The sequence below is a fragment of the Rutidosis leptorrhynchoides genome, chromosome 3, assembly GCF_046630445.1.
Source record: "Rutidosis leptorrhynchoides isolate AG116_Rl617_1_P2 chromosome 3, CSIRO_AGI_Rlap_v1, whole genome shotgun sequence".
Lineage (NCBI taxonomy): Eukaryota > Viridiplantae > Streptophyta > Magnoliopsida > Asterales > Asteraceae > Rutidosis > Rutidosis leptorrhynchoides.
In genome coordinates this window covers 398,598,515-398,606,118 of record NC_092335.1, presented here as the reverse complement: position 1 = coordinate 398,606,118, position 7,604 = coordinate 398,598,515, and the positions used below count along the sequence as shown (strand labels likewise).

At 30.1% G+C, this 7,604-nt stretch overlaps 1 non-coding gene across 1 annotated transcript; it reads left to right on the top strand.

The window, feature by feature from the left end:
* The first annotated feature begins 1,869 nt into the window (after window positions 1-1,869).
* LOC139903097 (small nucleolar RNA R71) lies at window positions 1,870-1,976 on the top strand. The gene has a single exon (XR_011777941.1). It is a non-coding gene; the product is annotated as a small nucleolar RNA R71 (small nucleolar RNA).
* Window positions 1,977-7,604: the final 5,628 nt, after the last annotated feature.

Here is a 7,604-nt window from a genome sequence, read left to right as displayed (position 1 = left end):
GTGATCTAGCCTGAGACGTGTATACACTGGGTCGTGGATTGATTCAAGATAATATATATCGATTTATTTCTGTACATCTAACTGTGGACAACTAGTTGTAGGTTACTAACGAGAACAACTGACTTAATAAACATAAAACATCAAAATGTATTAAAAGTGTTGTAAATATATTTTGAACATACTTTGATATATATGTACATATTTGTTACAGGTTCGTGAATCGACTAGTGGCCAAGTCTTACTTCTCGACGAAGTAAAAATCTGTGAAAGTGAGTTATAGTCCCACTTTTAAAATCTAATATTTTGGGATGAGAATACATGCAGTTTTATAAATGTTTTACGAAATAGACACAAATAATTGAAACTACATTATATGGGTGAATGATCGAAGCCGAATATGCCCCTTTTTCTTGGTAACCTAAGAATTAGTAAACCGATCTACTAATTGACGCGAATCCTAAAGATAGATCTATTGGGCCTAACGAACCCCATCCAAAGTACTGGATGCTTTAGTACTTTGAATTCGTTTTTATCATGTTCGAAAGATTTCCCGAAATGATAGGGGATATTCTTATATGCATCTTGTTAATGTCGGTTACCAGGTGTTCACCATATGAATGAATTTTATCTCTATGTATGGGATGTATATTGAAATATGAAATCTTGTGGTCTATTATTATGATTTGATAATATATAGGTTAAACCTATAACTCACCAACATTTTTGTTGACGTTTTAAGCATGTTTATTCTCAGGTGATTATTAAGAGCTTCCGATGTTGCATACTAAAATAAGGACAAGATTTGGAGTCCATGCTTGTATGATATTATGTAAAAACTGCATTCAAGAAACTTATTTTTGACGTAATATGTTCTTATTGTAAACCATTATGTAATGGTCTTGTGTAAACGGTATATTTTAGATTATCATTATTTGATAATCTACGTAATGTTTTTTTAAACCTTTATCGATAAAATAAAGGTTATGGTTGTTTTAAAAATGAATGCAGTCTTTGAAAAACGTCTCATATAGAGGTCAAAACCTCGCGATGAAATCAATTAATATGGAACGTTTATAATCAATATGAACGGGACATTTTATCACTCGGTAGCTTTCCTTGTTCCCTCTCACTCATCATGCTAGCAAGAGTACTTACGTGTTTTTCTAGATTCAAAATGGAAGATTTTGAGTTCGAAATGACTGATCAAACCTCTCATTCGTTTGGGTTTGAGTTGCAATAAATTGTGTTTGAGATTCAACTAGCTTTTGTACCATTTCTTCCAGATTTGACTTTTTCTCTTCGATTTGTTGTGGTGGTTTATACAAGCTAGGTCTTTGTTGATTGAAAGTGTTGTTTTGAGTTGGTTGGTTATTCGGACCTTGTTGGTTATACGAGTTATTGTTGGGTCCATTTGGATTGTAAAGAATGTTTTGATTTCGATTGAAGTTTGGCCTTGGCGGTTGATAATTATTTCCCGACCTTTAGTTCATGTAGGAAACATTCTCACGTTGTTCCAACATTTGCTCGATGTGACAATCTTTCGTTGAGTGTGGTCCACCGCATTTCTCACAACTGATTCGTATTGCGTGAATATCTTTAGTCATCTTTTCCATTCTTCTTTCAAAAGCATCTATTTTTGCAGAAACGGAATCAAAGTCATGGCTAGAATCGGCTCTAGCCGCTTTAGATGAATGAAAGATATCTTTTTCCTGATGCCACTCATGAGAGTGGGAGGCTGTGTTATCAATTATATTGTGAGCTTCAGTTGCGGTTTTCTTCATAATGGAACCACCAGCTGCTGTGTCGATGTCTTTTCGTGTAGCATCGTCGACACTTTGGTAGAATATTTGTACTATTTGATAAGTGTCTAAACCGTGTTGAGGACATCCTCTCAACATCCTTCCGAATCTTGTCCATGCCTCATATAACGTTTCATTTGGCTTTTGCATGAACGTGGCAATTTCTCCTTGAAGTCTCACGGCTTTAGATGCCGGAAAGAATCTTTTAAGAAATTTCTCAACTAAAACATCCCATGTGTCAATCGCCCCTTCAGGTAACGATTCTAACCAATCTTTGGCTTCTCCCTTTAAAGTCCAGGGGAACAACATAAGATAAATAGTTTCATCCTCAACTTCTCGGATTTTAAATAGATTACAAATCCTATTAAAAGTTCGAAGATGTTCGTTTGGATCTTCTTTTGCTGTACCACCGAATTGGCATTGATTAGTGACCATGTGTAGGATTTGTCTTTTGATTTCAAAATCTGGCGCATTAACATCTGTCTTAATAATGGCGTGACCTTGGCCCGTGCGTATGGCTCTCATTCGGTCTTCCATACTTTGAGGTTCGGTTTCTGACATATCTAAATTTGTTGAATCCGAATCACTAGAAGATTTTGATTTAACGGTTTGTGGTTCATGAGAAATGATTAGTGGTTCAAGAACTTGGAATTGTCCCTGAATATCCTCCGGGTTCTCAATTGTGAAATCGGGTTCAAAAGATGAATTATTGGAAATTTGAATTGGAGTACTTGTTCGACTTGATGATGATTCTAAAGAAAAATCAACGGTGATTATATTGGCTAGATGTCTTGATCGAGTTACAGGTGGTGAACATATGAAAGGTGGTGAACGTTTTGCTCGGTGCATTCACTGAATATCCTATTAGTTATAAAGGTAAAAATTATATAAGTTATCAAATTAATAGAATTTTTTTATTTTGCTCACATTTTGAATAGCCAATAGATGCAGCAGGTAGCCAGGACCCTTTAAATCGGAAGCCCACAACTTGTCACTAACAAATCCAACTATTACTACGAACCAGAAAATTTGGATGTCTATCAATTTAATTGCTTACAATAATTTTTCGTCGAAATTTAAAGAAGAAAAATTCTATACCTAAAAACTAGAGCGTAGAAATGAAAAAGAAAAAGAAACGCGTCGAAAAACGTCGAAAAATAAAAATAAGAAAGAAAAACGTCGAAACTTAAAAGTCTAAAAATTAAATCTAAAAAATTGCGCCTAAAGGTATTAAGGCTTAAAAGGAATTCTATATCCAAAACGGCAATAACTTAATTAGGCACTAAAATCTAAAATTTGCGTCGCAAAATTCTAAAGCGCCTAAATCTTAATCTAAAGAAAAATTACTTAAGGGATTTTACGGCAAAACCTTAAAAATCTAGAAGTATAAAATAACTATGGCAAAACTAAAGTTAAAGCTAATTACTAACGACAAATATTAAAAACTACGAATAACCGAAAAAAATACAAAAAGAAATTAAAGTGATAAAAATACAATTTTTATAAATATAATATTTTTATATTATTATTTATAAAAGTATTAATAAATAATAATAACTAAAACTTAAAATACAAATTAATTAAAAACTAAAACTAAATATTATTAAATAAAAACCCTAATAATAATAATTATAAAATTAAACCCTAAACCCGTAATAAATGCTCCTCGGTTTGATCTGTCAGTATACCTCATGCGACCGCATGAATATTAGGCTTCGGGCTCATGCGATCGCATGGCTCATCAATTCCAGAACTGAATCGGGCTTCTAACAGGTTCGGCCCAATCTCTTTATTTTATTTATTATTTGATTTATTATTATAGAAAATATTTATATTAATTTAAATAAACTTCTTTAAATAAAATAATAAATAGCTAAATTTTATAAAAAAAATAAACTTGTATTTTAAAAACTTAATAAAAATAAAAATACTTTTATAAACAAAATTTTAAAAATATAATTTTTTTATAATTATATTTTTACAACTATAAAATAAAAATATAGCGTCTTAGCGTTCCCCGACAGTGGCGCCAAAAATACTTGATGTGTGCAGCGGTGTATACGAAATATATTATATTTTATTACAAAATACGACGAAATATGATACAAATTTTTTTATTTATATAGATGGGATATACCTAAACCTTGCTACAACACTTGTAGGCAGTGTACCTAATCGTAGAGTAGTGTAATTTTTAGTAAGTCCGGTTCGTTCCACAGGGAGCTAGTGATTACGTACTATATTTTTAACAACTATATATATATATATATATATATATATATATATATATATATATATATATATATATATATATATATATATATATATATATATATAAGTATTAATATTATAAAAAGGGGGGTTTTACCGTTTAATGACCGGTTTGTCGATTTTATATTTTAAACGTAAAGATAAATGACAATAATTAAAGTGCGTAAAATAAATAACGATAAATAAATGACGATAACTAAAATTGCGAATAATAAAATGACAATAATTAAAAGTACGATGAGAAATATAATAAAAAATTTATGCTTATTTAAACTTCCGTAATCCTGATGTTTGACGTTTTGATTCTAATTCAGTATTCTGGGTTAATTGTCCTTTGCCCTGGTTTATTTGATACCTATCTGGGTTTTGCCCATAATAGTCCATCGGTCATAATTATAAAATGTTCGTCAAATTAACCTTATTCCCGAAGTCAAATATTCCAACTAATTAGGGATTCGAACTGTAACAACGTTTTAATACTTTGTTAATAATTACACCAGGTTATCGACTGCGTGTAATCCAAGGTTTTAATACTTTGTTAACAATTACACCAATTACCCTTGTATGTAATCTACCCCTATTATAATTAGTCCATGATACATTAATTTATTCACTTGGCCATAATGAATAATAAATTACCCAATCCAATTGATTAATTAAATGATTTATAAAAGTTGTCGTATAAACGTCACTAACTAGGACATTCATAATCATTTAATAATTCTTAGATTAAATAATTTTAAGATAGGTTCGACAGATTCTAATGAGTTGTCATTCTATAAGACATTACCCCCCATCTATTAATAGTCCATAGTCCGATGTTCACAAGTGTCGGTCTTTTGTCCAAACCCTAATTATGGTACAAAATCCAATAACCCCGTCTTAATATTTAGCCCCCACATCACGATTACTTCGGCTCAAATAAGCATAATAATAACTTAGTTACGAGACATTAATTTAAAAAGGAAGAACATAGCTTACAGTGATTATTTATGGTGTAGCGTTACACGGACAGAGTTTGGACTTTAAAACCCATAAAATATTTCTTACAATAACCCAATTATTATTAAACTTAAATTAAAATTATAATTATAATATATATATATATATATATATATATATATATATATATATATATATATATATATATATATATATATATATATATTACATATAGAGAAAGAAGTATGTGGTAGGTGTACATTACTCATCCAATTCGTTGGCTATTTATAGGACCTGACAAAACTTTTGAGGCCATGCGATCGCATGGGATATGTGCTTCCTGGCCATACGATCGCATGGCAGCCTGGGACAGCTTATATTGCATTTAAAACGTGGGTTGCTGAGTTTATTTAATATATATATATATATATATATATATATATATATATATATATATATATATATATATATATATATATATATATATACATATATATATATACATATATACATATATATATATATATACATATATATATATATAATATAATATATATTATATTATATTCTTGTGCCTAGTTGACTCGTAATTTTAGGTACGTTGTCTCGCGCGTTGATGCTCGGTTTATGTCTCGGTTCCGTATTTTCGAACGTCTTTTCATACGCTTTAATATCTTGTACTTTATATTTCGCAATTTGTAATTTGCACAAAAAATTATTTTCCTTAACTCCCAAAATCTACGCAAGTTTTTAACTCACTTTTAGTGGCACTTTTGAGTGCACTATGGCTTTAATAGCACTTTTCAAGCTTTAGTGGCACTTTTTCTTCAATTCTTTAATCTTCGTGCTTTGTCTTCACATTTATTTATTTAAACGATTACAACTTAAAATTAGAATAATTACAACTAAAAACGTTACATATTGGGATGATATTGCGACTAAATATATGTTCATTTGGAGTACTATCAGAACTCTAGACTATTTCATTCGAATTGTATATTCATGGAAGAGAACCCTTAAGTGAATTAGCTTGTGAATTGCATGTGTGATGATATTTAATCAGGACTTAAACTTAATGCATCCAGCATAGTGAATACAACCTAGGTGGACATATTTCCATCATCTGATTTTAAATCTATCTTATAAACGTTTTATTAATATTTAACAACCAAAAATATTATCTTTAACTTTAAAATGTCACTGATTTGGCTAATCGTTAAACAATCACAACAATTATTCACACTTTACCTTTATTTCATTTGGTTTTGTAGATTGCAATTAGTTATGTAATCTTGAATTGTGTTAAAACTGTCCTTGGAACGATAACCAAATTTTATCATTATTTATACTACTAAACGATCGGGTACACTGCACGTGAGTGTGTGTAATTTTAAACGGTAATCTTGTTCAATAAATAATAGACGCGATTTTACACATCAGTAGGGTAAATTTATGCTAGTAATTTTTTGGGTTTTTGGCTTAGGGAACAAGTTTTTTGATATCTATATATACCAACCCATTGAGCAACAAATTATATTCATTCCATACTCAATTTTGAAGCTAGAAATGTTAACCTTAACATCTAAACACTCACTTTCTTCAAGATCAAAGGCGTATTCATCATGTTTCTTCCAATGTTCTTCGTATTCATCTTCACCAATATGGTCATCTAAGTTCTTATCTTTATTCATTCCATTGAACAATTGTGTATTTATGATTTCATTTAGGTAATATTGTGATTCATGATTTAAATTGATAAAGTCATTGTATTTATGAATTACTGAATTATGGAAGTTACCGTTTAAGCAAATTTATCAATTTTAATTATTATAAGATTTATTATTGTGAATTGATAATTTGTTCTAAATTTACATAGTATTAATTTAGTTAGGGATAAAGACAAGATATATAATTTACATAAAAGTTCCACCAGTTTGAGTTTTTTATAAATTGAAGAACTTATGTCTATTTGAGTTACATGGAAACTTGATATAGCTTAATGCTTGTTTGAATAAATCGTACGATTGGGATTTAGGAGGGATAAAGCTTTTAATATATTGATTACAACTTCACTTTATGTTATTTTGTTTATTCTCTTTTGCTCAATTCAATTAAAGTTTAACTCTTTTTAGTTTAATTCTCTTAATTAGTTAAAGTACTTTAGTTTAGCCAACACAATTTCTAAAAATAGCTTGCTTTTAACCACAATCTCTCGTGAAACGAACCTTTTTTACCCTATCTAGTTTAGGGTATTAAAGCTATTTTTATTGGTACTTTGACGTCCATCACTATCAAAGAGAAACAACAAGGATGCTTAATGCCTCCTTTGTCACGTTGGTCCTAAATACCAAAACACCAAATGGGTTATACGAGATCTAATCTATTAGGTTGACTGGAAGCTACTACAAAATTATAGCAAAAACTCTAATATGAAAAGTCATATTAGCAGCCGAGGGTCTAAACATTATTACAAAGGTGGCGGTAGAGAAAATCTTTATAAAGGTTTTGAAGTGGGAAGCGACAAGGTAACCATATCACATCTACACTATGGAGACAATACGATATTTTTTGGAGAATGAGTAAAAGAGAATG